The sequence below is a fragment of the Oikopleura dioica genome, chromosome YSR, assembly GCF_907165135.1.
Source record: "Oikopleura dioica chromosome YSR, OKI2018_I68_1.0, whole genome shotgun sequence".
Classification (NCBI taxonomy): Eukaryota; Metazoa; Chordata; class Appendicularia; order Copelata; family Oikopleuridae; genus Oikopleura; species Oikopleura dioica.
In genome coordinates this window covers 2440376-2457815 of record NC_137295.1, presented here as the reverse complement: position 1 = coordinate 2457815, position 17440 = coordinate 2440376, and the positions used below count along the sequence as shown (strand labels likewise).

The window sequence follows — 17440 nt, the reverse complement described above, 5'->3', positions numbered from 1 at the left end:
AATGTCAAGGGGATTACGCCACGTAAAGAGCCGTGACAGAGCTTTGAAAATGGCTTATTTTTGCCAAAAATTTTCTTAGAAAAAATTCGCGAAATTTTTGACTTTTCAAAGTCGACAGATTCATATGAATGAGGGCTCTATAGATAGCTTAGACGAAGTTGAATCAGGAAAAAATAGTTTCGATGCAATATTTAGCCACTAAGAGGCGCTACAGAGCATAGAAAATGGCCAAAATAAGTCGATAAAGTTTTCGTAAAGAAAAATCTTCAATCCTTGACATAATCAGATGCCTGTACGAGAAATTGTAGTTTCGGGCACAGGAAAGGTTTTAAGAACAAACTCGGGGAAATATATCAGAGGGAAAAAAGTATCGATTTCGAAAATGGCCAAAAACTAGGGTTTTCGCGACTATCAATGCCTTAACGGCTATTTTTAGAGATGATTCGCCTTTTCAAATTAGATTTCCATACAAGTGATTGCTCATGAAGAAATAAGCTTTAAAAAAATCCCCTCACTTCTAAGATAGCTAAGCCCAAAAAAAGTAGTTCGACCTCAAAGTTGGCCAAATCAGGGGGGATCCCTTAAGCCCCGGTTGATTAACTGTCAGTTAATCAAAACCCAGGAGAGAACAAAGCAGTCTTCAATTCTGTCTTTTTTGAAACAATAAATATCTATAAAATAAAAGTTTTGTCCTATTTTTAGTTTGGTGAAGAGGGCAGCGGGGCCAAATTGTACGAGTTTCTAACGTTTTAGCGGAATTCGAAAAAAGGGCCGAATTGTGCGGGGCCAAATTGTGCGAGTTAACTGTAAATGGTGCAAACGTCATTGATAGAAATAAGTACTACAGCGCTTCCCAACTCACAGCATTTTTTACTGTTCTTATTTACGAACCATTTGTAAGCTGCTCATAAAATTTCTAAAATCTATTGATTGATTAAAAAGAATAAGAGACACGCGAGAAAATGCAATAATATAAATAATAACGAGAAAAGCATGATTTTTTAAGTCATCTGACGCCTAGAAAAATATGATAGCGCAAAGATATGTTGCGAGTCGGTGCGACCTGTTGATTTGCCCAGAGAGAGAGTACACCTTCACGGACCTCATGTGAAGTTCTTCTCAGCGCTTACGCGTCATTCGCGCTGAGCGTATCAAACTCGAAGCAGAGAAACGGAAGTCCTATTAAGGGCAATGTTAGGTCAGCAAGAAGCCGTTATGATCTGATAAGGATCGAGGCGCCGCCGTTGTTTTGCACTGCACTCAGTTCTATCTAACTCAACTTGAAATACACACCTATTTCCAGTTATACTCGAAGATTATTCTAGAGAGCCGCAGGATCTATTAGAGCAGCAACGATACTTAGTGTAGTGGGAATCAGGAGCTATTCCTGACCTATCAACTGGTGAACAATAGTTTGCAAACCTCGACTCTTCACTGGAAAAATCGAATTACTGGTTCCGACCGGTAACACATCCTCAGATCGCCTTTCCTACCACTCGGCCAGGCCGATCGACTGGGAGATTCTCGAGCTTTGACGTCCGTTGGGTCCATTTGGCTACAGTAAGCAGTTCTGCGCACGCCACTTGAAAGCCCCTAAAAGTAAAATAAAGCCCGACCAGCTTATTTTACGGGGTCACCGCAGGTACTGTTCTAGCGCTGTCTGGTACTGGCGTGAATTCAGACTTCCAGCCATCTAGATTCTAGAACCGCTCAACTCCACGCTCTCGGACCACTTGAACTACTGGTGCTTCTTTCTTTGCCGCAGATCGTGAACTCGAACGCCTGCATTTGCTCTTCAAAGCCCCTAAAAGTAAAATAAAAGCCTGACCAGCTTATTTTACGGGGTCAACGCAGGTACACGAACCTTTTTCGCTGATACTGCCCGCAAGTTAAGCCGACCACGTACATTCTTCTGGACCACCTCTAGAATTCGACGACTTGAAACTTCTTCGTGGCGCTCTTCGCTGCATTTGCTCATCAATTACCCCTAGACAAGGATTTTAAGTTCTCCAAACTAACCCTAACTCAATTACCCCTAATCCGGGGTAATCGCAGGTAGAAAAGTCGGTTAGCAGTGTCCTCGCTCCAACTTTAGCCACCACCTGAACAACAAGTCTACGCTGCCGTTGCTGATTCCGATCAACTTCATCGCACGATCTCAACGAGCACTCCCGCCACCTCCGAACGGACTCTGAAAAGGGTTCAACAAGTGAATCTTGGACTTACTGACCTCGCTGCGCCGCGCACCTCTCACCAGCAGCGATGACAGTTCTATGGCAACTCTCCATGCCCATTGATGACTTGAAAAACGCGAGTCGAGCCAACCTTGAGAAATGGGTTGGTGAATTCGGCAATTTCATCGGCGCCAACTTTACTGACACGGAAAAGACCGCCGACGTCAAAGAAGCTTCCGATCGTCTCGCCATCATCTCCGCGCAGTTGCAGTCCATGAAATCTACCCCAGCCAAATCTGGCGAGTCAGCTGCACATCTCGTCGAGATCAGGCATGTATTCGATCTTGAAAAGACCACTGACTTGAGCGATGCCGACAAAGTAGAAGTTTGGATCGCCAAGATCAGACAGGCAAAAGTCGACTACATCGACCACTTGGATGATGATAAAAAAGAAGAAGCAGAGAAGGTCTTGGTCCGTACAGCCAAGAAATACTTCGATGCGTCGGTCAACCAGTCCTTTCATCGCCAAAATCTAAAGACGACCACAGTAGCCGAGCTGCTAGAAGCCATCGAAACCATGTTTAGTAGCAAGCTGAGCATCTTCCAGGAGCTACGAAGACCGCACGACGTCAAGTTCCAGAAGAATAAGGGCCTCCAAGCCTTCATTTCCGAGCTCAGCGAAGCACAGAAGCGTGCTTATCGTCAAGTAGAGCGCCTGTATCGCCAAAATGCCGAAGCCGAGAAGGCTGAGGTCATTGACATCACTGCTTCGTCCGCTGCTTTTGTCAAAGTCGAGGCCGGAGTAGTACCTAAAACTGCGAGTAAGTGTTCTTGCCCTGTTAAAGCGCATGAGCTTTCTGATCTCTACAGCGCATGCCTGGCTTACATGAAAATCGCCGAGCTGTATCCGACGGTCGCGCTCAAACTCTGCGACTCTGTTGATTCATGTCGTTCTCCACAGCAAGTCTACAACAAGGCTAAGTTGCTGATTGACCGTCTCCCGGCTAACATGACCAATTAGGATTCTGCTGCTTTCGGCGCCAAGAACGGCTCCTGGAACAAAAAGAACTCAAACAGTCAAGGCGACAACAAAAAGCCATCGCTCGAATCGCAGCTCAAGCCCTCTATCACGCGTCTCGATGCGATTGAAGGCAAAACTGCAAGCACTTCAGCGACACAGTCCAACAACAAGTCCAAAAATAACAAAAAAAGGGCAATGGCGGAAACCAAACCCAAGCTCGAGCCGCCGGAACTTCGGGCGATGCTCCAACGGATCCGCCAACACTTCCAAGCTCTTCGAAGGATTTTCGAACCTCATCTTAGACTCGTGTGCACCTAAGATGAGCAATTCTCTTCGCATACGCTCCAACTGTATTCTTCCGACTCAGCCGTGGTTCATCAATCTGAAACTCACCATCGGCGAGCGTTCTTTCACTGTCAACGATGGCATCTTCGACAACGGTTCTGACGATCTGTTGCTGCAAAGCAGGTTCGTTCCTCCAGAGCTCATCCGTGATCTGGTCGACTCGGACATTGTCATCAACGGTGTAAACGGCAAAAGCAAGGCTGTCGGAGAATTCATCACTGAGGATCTATGTCACATTTAGTCGATGACAACACTGTGAATTTCCGGAAGTGAAATTTACAGAAATTCAAAAATAAAAAAATTTGCATCAAAATAGACCCAAATTATGGTCTTTCTGACCATTTTAAGCTATTTTGAAGCGTTTAAATCATCTAAAATAACTTTATTTTGATAAAAATGACTTAGAACAAGCAAAAAAATTGAATTAAATACATCAAAAACGTGAAAATCATGCCCAAATTCGAAAATTTTGAAACTTTGCTTTTTTGAAGAGGAAGCTTGGCTACCCGGCAAAAAACTCAAACTTTGGCCGCTTTTTTCGGAAATTTGGATCTGAAAACCGGCCAATTTTTGAGTTTTCACTGTACACCATGTTTGATTGGTCGCACGGTGATTGATCATCCTTCTTGTGTCAGTTTTGTCTTGGTCCTGGTAGCGACATAACGACTCATAAGTTCGGAATCAACGGCTACCACAGTGATCCCTGGAACGCGACGCGAGAAACTTCGAACGCCAAGCTACTTGTTCTTGAGGAACCACCTTCGTCTGGAACTTATTTACTGAGCGCTGGTACTTATTTATACGGCGAGGGAGGCGAAAATACGTCTCTGGCTGTCGAATCGAGTTCCACTGCTAGAAAAGACACTGTTACTTCTGAACAACCGCCTCATCGAGACAAACCTGATCTAAGCGCAAGTACTGCTGAACTCTGCGCCTGGCTCGAGTCGAAGAAGAATCTGAAACTGTCCACCTCCTGGGAAGATGCTCAAGAACTCAGAACGGTTAGCAAGCTGTGCGTCGAGTTTGATGACATCTTTGGCAGCGACAATGATCCTTTGTGCGAGTTCATTCATCCAGTCCGTATCCCTACAAATGGAAAATTGGCGTCGCGCAAGCAGCACCAGATACAGTTTAGAAACCAAGCTGCAGTCGACGGTAAAATGGACGAAATGGACACGACCCGCGTAATCGAACCATGCCCAGATCCAAAAGGCTTCAAAAGTCCTATCCACGTCGTCGATAAGAAAGATGGAAGTCCACGCGTAGTAGCCAACTTCAAGGATACACTTAACCGCGTCTTGAAGGACCCTGATCCATACAGCATGCTCTCGCTCCGCGAAATTTTCAACGAAATCCGGCCGGGGAACATGTACTTAGCCTCTGTCGACTACCGTAGCGGATATTGGCAGATCCTCATTGACGAGCAAGACCGCAACAAAACTGCATTCACTTGGCGAGGGAAGACCTGGCAGTATGGGAAGATGCCGTTTGGACTGACGTGTGCGGGCCAGATCTTCAGTCGATGCGTTGGCGAAGCACTCGAGTCCATCACTGACCGCGAAGGACTTTACATCTACATCGACGATGTACTGCTGTGTGCACCAACGTTCAGCGCGTATGTACAGAAGCTGCGCAGCCTGTTTGAAGCTACAAGGAAGTTCGGCTTGCGGCTCCACCCAGGCAAGTGCCATTTTCTGGCGAAATCGGTCAAATTTCTGGGCCGTGTAATTAGTCCAGAAGGTATAAGCATCGATCCTGATCACGCACAAGGGGTTGACTCGCTCAAACCACCAACAACAAGGACAGAACTTCGATGTCTACTTGGTCGGTTGACCTTTATTCGGGAGTTTCTCGAGACGAGCCTTCACGAGCGCATCGACACGAACTGCTTCTCCCAGCTGGTCCACAGCTGTAGAAACCAGGTGGTCAACGACGGAAAGGGAGGCCTACGGCATCTTATTCGGCATTCGCCGATTTGATTACTTCCTTCGCGGTCGTCCGTTTGTCATCAAATGCGACCATGCAGCCCTCCAGTACATTGATTCTGTCGACCACAAAAACGCGAAGCTTAGCCGATGGATGGATGAGCTATCTTCGTACAGGTTTATTGTGGAATACATCCCAGGTGAGCAAAACGTCTGGGCTGACTTCTTCTCTCGGCCATTTGGGCTCAAGAAACCAGTCAACAAGGATGTTCACGTGCCAGCCGGGAAGTTTGCAGACTTCGGAAATGGTCTGCGCGCCTACGTTCCAAGTTGGTGTACTAAACAGCAAGTTAGTTGCCCTTTTGGTACATCTGAGAAGCTCCTTACAGAAGGACTTACCAGTGCTTTCATCACTAGAAGCGGCAGTTTCATCCTCAACACCCGCGTCGAGGACTACTTCAAACTCGCCAGCGATCAGCGCGCCGACTTCAGCATCGATGGCCTCATCAAAGCAGTTACCAGCTTCCAGCGAGAGCCAAAGTCGATCCAACTTGACAGGAAAGATCACAACTACGACATTATCCGCGTCAACTGGCCGCATTTCAAAATTTGCCAGCGCACAGATCTTCTGCTCCATGTTAAGGACGGCAAGTATCGCCAGGTTCTCCCTCCAGAGCATGTTCGCCGGCTTCTCCGCATTTCCCATGATGATTCAGCTCATCCAGGCGCCAGTCGAGTCGCTGAATCTCTAGAATCGTATAGGTTGCCCAGCATGGATGATGACATCAAAAACTACGTCGCCTCGTGTGTCATTTGAGGCAAGAAGGAAGGTAACCAAGGTCACATCTCGTCCCCAAACATCGGTCACTGTAAACGCGGCGAGAGACCCTTCGAAGTCATCTACATTGACTTTACCGTCTTCGACAAATGTAACGGCAAGCGCTTCGTTTGTACAATTCTCGACAGCTTCACCCGCTATTTCATCGCCAAGGTCGTTCCCGGCGAGCGCGTGATCGATGCTGCTCGTACAATAGTCGACGAAGTTGTTCTGCGGCATCAGATCATTCCGAAGATCGTCTCAAGCGATCGCGGAACTGCGTTAGTCTCCGCTACAATGGATGAGATGACTAAGCAGCTGGGCATCGTCGCAAAACAGCACACTGCCTATCGCCCACAGAGCACAGGAAACCTGGAACGAGCCCACCGCAGCTTCAAGTCCTTCGTTTTCATGCTCCAACACGAGCGAAACATGACTTGGATCGATGCAGTACCATACGCGTGCGCCTACATGAACAGCCACAAGAATTCTGGTACAGGTCAGTCGCCACATTCTCTAGTTACTGGTCGCCGACCGCGTCTCACTGTCCAAGAAACCATCCACGATCCCGATTTGAGCTCGCCTTCTCCATCTTCTTATGGCAAGATGATCCGTGAACGTCTTCAACTTCTCCACTCACTCGAAAAAGTCGCCAACAAGGCCGCGGATGAAGCGCTGGAAAGAAGGTTGAACAAGGCTCATCGTGCTCGACCCCTCAATTCTGGAGACCAGGTTACTCTGTTCCGCCCGGTCGCCAAAGCAGCAAAGTCCAAAGGATACGACTGGATTGGACCGTTCGAAGTCGTTACTGCATCTGAACATGTTGTCAAAATCAAGGATCAGAAGCAGACTTGAAAAACTCATTTTTCATAATCTAAAACAAAAAATATTTGAAAGTTTTTGAAATTGACGGCAACTTCAGGCCCAAATAGATAGGTTTTTGACTAAAATTCTTCAATTTTACCATTGCCATACACAAAAAATTGAGATTTTTCATTGAATCTTTAATTGATAAACGCCCGCTCCGCGGGTTAAGTGGTAAGAAGTTCAAAGGTTAGGTTCAATCGTTACATTCGTGACATTCGTGACATTCGTTACATATTCAGTACTGTCGAAAATTTGATACAGGCACTTTTCAGAAGTGTCCCAAGAAAACCCTTTAAAATTGCTAAAATGTCCAAGAATTCGATGTCAAAAAATTCCATAAAAAACTGTTTATAGTGATTTGAATCGCCCAAGTTGTCACCGTGGTCCTACGCATTATCTGAGAAGTTGGTTAAATTGGTGTACGGAATAAATCAGTTTTGTTCTGCCAGTTTCTGGTCACGAGTGTGTTGATATTGCAGGTTGGCGAAGGGGAGAATGACGTTGGGACAAAATATTGCTCAATTAGAAGAATAAAGTGTTCGGATTATCAGTTCAAGCGCTAGTAGACTCGGTAAACCAGCCAGGGAAACAACAGCGCCATGATGATGAACCAGAAAAGAAGTGAGAGGTGATACGGGCGTAAGAGAGCGAGTCATTTAAGCGGCTGTCCGGTACTAACGCAAACCAGTTCCAAAAATTATAGCCAAGGGCTATAAATTATAGCCGAGAATTATGCATAGGCTCTACGCGGCCTAAGGAAACTTTCAACTGCATTATACAGAGGTCCATATTTTCGGAATAATAATCTGTAAGTTTCTTTGCTTTCCATCACCATTTTGAGATCTAACATTTCATCGATCTTTTTTAAATCGTTCAAAGTCAATTTGAAACATTGATTTTCGGTTTTTGTTGATTAAAAATCACCATTAACAAATGATGAAAAAAATAAAAGCGATTTTCTCATTTTAAAAAAAAGTACAGTGGTGTGTGGAGTTGCTGCACCCCTAGACAGCGGGTAAAAGGTGCAGAAACGCAGCACTCACTTTTGCTACTTCTATAAGAAAACGATAGAAAAAGTGCGGGTCAGGGGTGCAGCAACAGAGCACTCGCTAAGGGTGCAGCATCTCCACATACCACTGTAAGTGAGCGAGAGAGTCGCCGTCGAAATTGTTAAATTATTTCTCAAACTAAGCACTGATACAAAAAAACGTCTTAGCGACAGCATTCTGACATTAAATTTTTGATGAAGTTTGAAGTTCAAATGCCAAATCGACCCGGGAATAAATTTTTCTTGATTTTCTCGCTTGTATTTTCCAATTAGTATCATCTTTATCCCCGCCAAAATCATACTTCAGGATATTAACGTGGAAAGCTACATCAACACCCCACGGCGATGCTGCTGTTGCAATCTTGGTTCAATCTGTTATCTACATCTTCGTGCAAATCTTTGCAGTGCGAGCCACAACGGGTCATTCCTAGAGAACCTCTTTGTGGTAAGTACAACTTCTATCTTCTCAGTAACTTTGACTAAACTAGTGCTTTCCGTATTTATTGGAAAAGTACAGAAACAACAACAAAATCGACTCATTCTTGCACGCATTCTTCGATCAGCAGGCGCAGCAGGCTCGCACTTCCACGTGGTAACTGCAAGTGAAAGTTTTATCACGACTGATTCTACTTTTTCGAACTCCCCGAAGAGTCATGAGCGGTACATCACTTACTTAAATTGTCAACCCTGGGAAAGGGACGCTCTCAGCAGCGGGCCTCAAGAGCAAGGCGAAGACAAGAAAAGTGATTGAAGCACTCGCACAATCACAAACGGACCAGTAAATCTCGAGCGACATGATACTTCGCGCAAAATGGTTATGGACAGCTCATGGCCAGGACTTGACGCCGAAGGACAACAAGCTGGGTGTGCCGACGACGTTTGTGGATCTGGAGAAGATGGTGCAGAGTAAAGCACTTGAAAGAGCCGAAATAACAGCCTCAAACGAGGAATACTTGAAGTACATTGCTGGAACTGAAGTTACCATCGAAAAGAGAAGATGGCTTCAGTACAGAGATCCAGCGGCGACGGAGTCTGACATCAACAAGGACTCAGGGAGAGAAAGCTCAGCATTCTTCGAGAAATTGAAGAGCGACAAGTAATCCGATGCAGAACTTCTAGTACAAGCGACACGGAAAGCACGCAAGATTATGAAAACAGCGCTAGGATCGGATGACCTAACGATCATATCAATAAAGAAGTCAGTACTTCGAGGAGGTCACTACCGAGACTTGAACGAATTTATTTCGATCTCCAAGGATCAGGACGGTTGCCAGGACATAGCGAACGAGAACGTAGCGATTACGGATTTTGCGCGGGAACTCAAACGGAACTTGTCGCACAATCTGGGTCAAGCGAACCTGAAGCAGCTGGCACTATTCTATTCGGGTGCATTGCAAGACTATTTGGCTGCTGGTGAAGACAAGAAGGTGAAAACGCAGAACGTCGACGGCAGGAAGCTGAACAGAAGTCTTGCGGAAGAGGAATCGCCCATCATCTCAAGAACCGCAGTAGCGTTAGCCTTGACTCACTGCGATGATCGAACGCTTACGAAGATAGAGCGAGAGTACAGATCTCAATCGGGAAAAACAAAATCACCGGAGGATCTCCCGCTCGATCTAACGAAGTTCCTTTCAATCGCGACGCTGGAGGCGGCGAAGACGAGCAAAAAGAGCGTTGGAGTAAGGAAGGTCGAAAGCGAACCGAAGAGTGAGGTCACGGAGGAGGTGAAGTTCATAAAATCGAAGCAAGGCAAGAAGGGGAAAAAGGATGACAAGAAGAAAGGGGAAGGTCAGAACGTCCAGAAAAGAGAGGACGAAAGAAGCCAAAACGAGCCGGAAAAACCGCCCTGCCCCTACTTCAACACGGTGGTATTTCACACGGAGGGATGTAGATGCCGCAACAAGTACATTACAAGCGAACGAAAACACTTCGATGGTAAGGCAAGACAGGAGAAAAGAGATGAGAGGAAGGGCGAATCGCTGAAACAAGTCACAGAATCATCGAGTGTCTACAGCGCGCTGAAGCTGAGCGAAGATGATCTTTGACTAGAACGAGTGCACGCCGTTAGAGCGAATTCAAAGAGTCTACTGCCAACTCTTAAGATGGAAGCTCGCGGCAAAGCACAAAGTTTGTGACATAGAGCTGATGGTGAACGGAAATCCATGGATGATCAGCGACGCCATAGTCTTGTAAAGCATCGACGGACTACTAATGGGCGTTACGGACATGGATGGAAATACATCAATCGACATGGTCAATAGAAGAATCATTTTCGAAAAGTTCAAGGTCGCCCCAAGCTATGATCACCAGAACGTACTGAAGATAAGTACAAAGCACGAACTGTCAGACGAAAACTTCGAACCAGATGCCAGGAAGACCTACAAGGAAAAACTGGAAAAGATGAGGAAAGAAGCTCGAGAATCGTCAACAGTGGATGATATCGTACTTGGTGAAGTAGTCAAAGAAAATCCGAAGCTGGAGGTGAGACTCATGACCAAGATCAGAGACAAGAAATACAAGAAGGTATTCTCAAAAGTCACGGGATGCCTTCCGAAAGAATTCCAGATATCAGCGCCGATGATGAGAGTGGAACTATCAAACCAAGTCACCAGACAGAAAAACGAGCAAATGTCTGATGAGAAGAAGGAGATTGTAGCTAAACATCTGTACGAATTAGCCAGAGACTACATCGTGGTGTTCCCACAAGACCATGGCATATCGGTTAAAAACATCATACCGATCATGGTTGTCGAAAAGAGAGACGACCAAGGTGAAGCCATTCCGCTGGCTCAGTCGGCGAGGATCGTAGCTCAAGCACACAGAAGCGTAAACCTGTGGACGAAAGCCCCGCCGAGAGTAACTGATGAACTGAAGGACGTTCTAGCAAAAGCAGCGAAGGCATCGAAAAACAAGTTCATATTTAGAACGGTGGTGAAAGACTTACAAGATAAGAGCAGCCAGGGGATTGATCACCATGAAACATTGGGTGCCCCAAAAGCGTCTGACTCAAGCCGAAGTCCTGTCGGTCGACCAAAGAACGCCCATAGTAACCACCGTCGAGCAGAAGATTCCAAACACCCACACTCCAATCGTCATCCAGCAAAGTGGGCCGACCGCGCAGATAATCTTGAAAGATAGATTATTAAAAACATGAAAATCAAGGAGGAGTAGCTGGCAGAGTGATAACGACCCGACTCAGTCGATTAAACGGCCGACGAGGTCCACTGGAAGAGATCTACCCGCCAGACTGCAAGTAGAAGACATCATGAGCTCGATCAGCATCAGTACGAGGCCCAACGTAAGGTGCAGCAGCGTACCGACGAAGAACAGGCTCCAACAAGACGGGTACATCCTGTGTAATTTGCGGCAGACCGTCATACGGATCCATATCCACATGTAGATTGTCGTCGCACTCGTCTTGTGTCGTCGCACTCGTCGCACTCGTCAATACATCGCGAGAGAGATGTCTCGGTGGTCTCAGTAGATACCGCGATTTCATTTGGACTGTTTGCAACTCTCTCTTGGGTTACAAAAATCAAGCCTTTTTTCTAACCCGAGAAAGTCAACTCTTTTTTCTAGCACCTTTTTTAACTTTCCGCGGCACCTAGGAAAATCGACGGTGTCGGCGCCGTGCGAGTTCTCACGCGGCCATCGCGCAACTTTTGTCTTTTTATCCGGCGGCGACGTTAATCCCCCCTCACTGGACTTTATTTTACTGAAGAATCATTATTACGGAAATCAGTCTTTTCTAAATGGAAATATCATAATCGAAATCAGGGAAAAAGCAGCTTCGAAACGATACCAATTACTTGATAGTAATCTTTTGACAAAAACTTGGCTACGATCTCCCGCGGCGAAAGCTCGGAAATGGCACATTTTCATCAAGATAAACAAAATTGGGTTGAACTTGACTGCCTTGTACGCAAATAAATACGCATGCTGACTTACAGTTCTCTCCCGGAAGTCAAAAAGTGTGAAATCGGTTAAAAATAATTTGAAGTTTTGAACGCTGAAAAAGAGAGTTTCAAAAAGAGATTTGAAAGAAGATGCTGCTCGACGAAGATCCTCAGTGAGTAGAAAAAACAAGGAAGGGATGGCCTTTTCATAATTTCGCTTAATTTTTAAACGCTTGATTTCACTTTTTTTCCAATGGCGGAAGGATCCCGCATTCAGAATGCGGCATTCTTTCCAAAGACAAAGTTAAATATAAAAGAAAAATTGATCAGATCCAGAAGTTAATGAATGAGTGTGTCCAAATTCCTGGATATGAAGACAGATTACTGTCTTTAAACGTTGTTTGCTCGATTCAAAAGCCAAATAATCGTAAATTTATTTATAAATTTAATATTGGTATCATTTTACTCGAAATTGTATGAATCGATAGATTATTCCAATTTTTCTCTGAAACTTTTTAATATTTGTAAAATTCTTTATGTTATATTTACTCAGCGAAGAAGAAAGAGCGCGGGGTTTCTTTGAGGGGATTAGCGCCCTAGGTTGGAGCCACTTTCCGCCCGGAGCGAGAGTTCGAAAGTCCGAAAACGAAATTCCCCCTCGGCGTTGCGCTCGTGCGCCCTCAAACCGCTTGCAAAATGTCAAAATGAAATCGCGGTACAGTTTTTTATGGAATTTTTGGACATCAAATTTTTGGACATTTTTGCGATTTTAAGGGGTTTTCTTGCGACATTTTTTAAGAGTTCTTGTATCAAATTTTTGGACATTTTCTGGGGCAAAATTTTTAATTTTCAGTTTTTCTATCAATAATGACGTTTTTCTTATCAAAAATTTTACTTTTTTTAAAGAAAATTAAAATTGAAAGTTTATCTAGTGCCCCTAGAATTGCTTCTTGTCTTTTGAACGAGGAAAAGAAAGGAAACGACCGAGATTTTCATCAAAAAAAATTTTTAAGCGATTTGGATGGGACATTTTTTTCGGGAGCGTGTATCAAATTTTTGGACATTTTTGAGAAAATTGTGCGGCAAAAAATGTCCAAAAATTCCATTATTAACTGTACGTTCAACAAGACTTGAAAGAATCTCAAAGCGCATGCTTTTTACCGCCTTCAGGAGTTCAAACAACAGAGTTTGATGCCTGGATCAGCAAAATAAAGATGGAACAAAATGAACTTATGAATAAGCAATAACTTCATAAAGTTAAGTTCCTTGACCCTTGCTTAATAAAATATCTTGATTGACAGGTGCTGTCAATTCTTTCTCATTCATTATTCTGAATTCAATAAGCATTTGCATTTTATTCCCAAGCTAGGGCACTTTTCATTTCCTCAAACATGGATTTAATTTTTATATTATCCTTCTTTCTAGCCACGGCAAGAGACTTTGAAGATGCAGAATACAGAGTTTGCAGATGCAAGAATAACCTATCGACGAATTTAGAGAGGGTGCTAAATTACGAAATCATCTGTAAAAAGCTTGATCGACCCCAATTTTAAATTCTAGGAAAGAAAATAAAGTATTTATCGACGAAAAAGCCGACAAGATCTGCACTTTTCCCGAATTCGAAAAGATCGAATCAAGTACAGATCCTTTCAAGCCAGGGTTTCAATACAGAAAAAGCCTTGAAATCATGGAAGAGAACCCCTGCCTCAGATTGTAGTCCCAGATTACCCAGATGAAGTTTTGTGCAAAGTTCTAGGAGGAAGTTGCTTCCACATAGAATACTTCAATAAGTCCTTCCAAGATGGCGTCTGTAGTCAGTATAGCTCTCAATGTGCACCGAAAGTGATCGAACTCGCTGGTTGTGCGACAAATTTAACAAGAAAAAGCATCGAGGAAGAAAGTATTCCCTCTTCCCAAAAATGTAATCACAGGCAAATTAAGTTAGAATGGGCCATTCAGTAGAGGTTGATCACGTGAAGAAGGATAAATTCCCCACTCTCTGCGAGATGTCGAAAGATCAAACTAACTTGGAGCAGTTTGGCCTTCCGGAAGTCTTCCACCAAAATTTAGGACCTCGCTCGTTTAGTAGGGTAACATGCTGCAATACTTCCTATTGCAATTTCCAAGGTGAGAGTTTTTATAAATGAAACATACTTCGAAGAGAATTCTCTTAGAATATTCATTGAACGGAAGATCAAGATCAGAGTGGATGAAAGAGCTTGATCAATTCGCTGAAGAAGCTTTCAATATTACTGTAACTTCCAAAAGGTCGCCACCGCCACTTTTCTCGAGCTGATCGCGTAAAGTGGGAGTTCTTCGCCGTGGTTGCTTCTCGACAAATTCACCGGACTCCAACGATTCCTGAGTTGTAGGATCTTCTTCATCAGAGCCAAGATCCCAAGCAATTTCTCTACAACAACTAGATTCCGTCTGAAAAGAATGAAAAAAGACGAATCTAGTTGGAAAATACAAGCAGAAGCAGTTTAACAAAAGTTTTCTCTAGAATTTGAATCAAAACAGCGCTCTTCGCAGGAAAAAGGATCAAAAGAAGATGATCTGGAGACTGGTAAACAAGTAAACATGGTCGCGAGAATTTTCAAATGGAGCGCGGCGTAGGCGGCGCGAAAGGAGAGGACCTGCGTTATATAGCTGCACAATTATAATTTATAGCCTATAAATCGTCATTGTAGCATGCGTAGATCAAAAGTTGAAAATTTTGAAATTTCATATCTGGCAGACTTTAACGACTTTGAAGCTCTAGAAAGTACCGTAATCGAGGTCTGCAGAATTCGTCCAGCAGTCAAAAGAATCAGCAAGCCCTTCTCTACAACATATTCAAATATGATAAGGATTGGTATGTGGGAACACCCTTAAATAATGGAATGATTCATCTATATGCATTTTTTCTCATTAAAAATCGCCCAAGAAATGCACAAAAATGAGCCGTTTCAAAAAATCGGCTAGTGCAGTTTTGAAAGGCGTGTCATTGTGCATATATACTGTAAGTTTGTTAACCCCACGAGTCCAATTGGAGGGCGTAACCCCACGAGTCTAAGTCGACATTTTTTGTCGAAATGGCCTTCCCGATGAGATAACTTATTGAAAATTAGTACGTATACTAATTGAAACGTGCTCTTTCACATGGTGGTCTTTGTTTTTCTCTAGCATGAGTAGAACACGATTAATTGGGTCTGTATGATGTATAAAATGCTTCCGTTTGTGCTGCTTGTATTACCGGTCCTTACTATCACAAACTGTCCATCAATCCATGATGACAAGGAGAATTGTGCCAAGTGAAACTGGAATTTCCAGTAGTTCACCTCGCATTTATATTCTGTAGATTTACAGTTTATGTTCAACTTGTTCTGTCTGCCTTTTTAAAACTTTTACCACTTGAAGTCATCACTTCGATTCCTAGCCCAGGCTAGCTTTTCTCCATTTTATCTAATTGTAAATATCTTACGCATTTGAAAACCTATATGTACCTTTTTGAACAAAATATATCCGATTCTTTTAAGAAAGATAAATTATAAATTATTAAAAAATGACTGAATAAAGTGAAGTTAATTTTAACATCAAATTTGAAAAATGATAAGCAAACTCATAGAATGTAAAAAAAGTGAACAGTAAGAAATTATAAAAAGCAGTAAAAGTAATATTCAGTCACTGCGCGGCGCGGCCAACTGATAAGACAGCGCGCACTCTTCGACTCTCCTTTTTCACAATAAATTAGTTTTTCATAAGTTTGTACAGAGAATAAGAAATAAATTATAACAAATAAGTTAAGGGCCTTAACTTAAGGCCATTTCAAGTAAAGAAAAAGACATATTCAACCAGCCAGAATTTTCAAACTATTATATAAGTTCGATTGTAAATATTTAAATCTTATATGTATGATTTAAAAAGAAAATAAACATTATTTCAATATTCATGCTCATATCACTATTTCTATCATCAAACTAATACAAGTTAACATTCTTATCACTATCATCCTAACATTGCGGCGCCGAGAGCGAAGGGAATGCGATCATTTTCCAACGCGATCACCGGTTAGTCGCATAATTATACATTTTATCCATATCATTTTAACTAACATAATTTATCATCTTTATCACTTTCATACTGTTATGGTCCATAACTTATGATAACAAAAACGAAAGTCGAGTCTCGAGCCAAGCTCACAGAATCCGAAGCTGAGGGGCGAGCGCGAGCACCAACTGCGAAGCGCGAGCTCATCACTCAACTCGGAACTGCAGCTCAGAAATAAAGTCGAACTTGAAGTGAGACTTGTGAGCGAGCGCTCCTATAAAAGTGCCTGACCATGCCCATTTTCCCTCATTCTGGCCTTGCCCCAGAATCACAAATAAACACCGAATTATCGTCAATCCAAAAGTAGTATGCTTACTTAGCAGGAACTTAGCTTAGTACATATGTACTAACTATAGTTACTATAGTAATCATAAATCAGGAACCATATTACAACATTGGTGTCAGAAGTATTGACGAACCTGCCCGCTTGCTGCTCCGATCATGATTGATGACCGTTGGTACGATTCCTGATCAATCATAGCTGTCAACAAAAATAGCACCTGATTCTACGAATATCTGCAGTCATGGCTGAATGACGAACGAATATGGGTAATTACGATTTGGAAATCTGAAATCTGCGCCATTTTCGCCGATCCCGAGATAGAAGACACAGCAAAAAAAGGAATTTTCGCGATTTTCAAGCTCCACAATAGAAGCCGCCAAAACCAGGTTAGTCCAAAAAAACTAAAGGGGATACGGGTTTACCACCACGACGAGACGGCCATGTCATCCCTAGGGCCCGGCAGGGTCTGTTTGAAGGATGTTTCGGCTGGGGCGGACCACTTTCCGAATGTACGCTCTTTACGCTCTGAGTGAGGTAAACTTCGTTAACGGGTCGCAAGCTCTTTTTGCTGGAGAAAGGCTTACCTCCAGGGCTGTGTGTAAGGATCGGGAGCTCGCTCTTAGAGGGGCTATCCGGTGGACACGCCTTTAGGAGAGGTCTTCGGGTCTGGGTAAGGGCAATTGCTAGGTTTTAAGTTCTTTTTTGGCCGAGGCCCCGGCGGAGCCCTGCGCAAATTTTGCCAGAAAGGCATATTAAAACTAAAATAAAGGCGGACCCCGACGGAGTCCTGCCCAATTATTGCCAAAAGGCGTATTTAAAAGTTATTTTTGGCCGAGGCCCCGGCGGAGCCCTGTGAAATTCCTGCCAGAAAGGCAAATTTGAAACTTAAATTAAGGCCGACCCCGACGGAGTCCTGCCCAATTTTTACCAATAAGGCGATCTAGATGGACTTTTGCACGGGCCCCGGCGGAGCTT

The 17440-nt window shown here is 43.8% G+C and overlaps 1 long non-coding RNA gene across 1 annotated transcript in view; it reads right to left on the bottom strand.

Moving 5' to 3' along the window:
* LOC145710786 (uncharacterized) overlaps window positions 1–17440 on the bottom strand; it is a 132511-nt gene that overhangs the window by 56716 nt on the left and 58355 nt on the right. Inside the window, exon 2 of the long non-coding RNA XR_014135082.1 lies at window positions 892–1017. This is a non-coding gene — a long non-coding RNA (uncharacterized LOC145710786). The remainder of the gene's footprint in view (window positions 1–891; window positions 1018–17440) is intronic.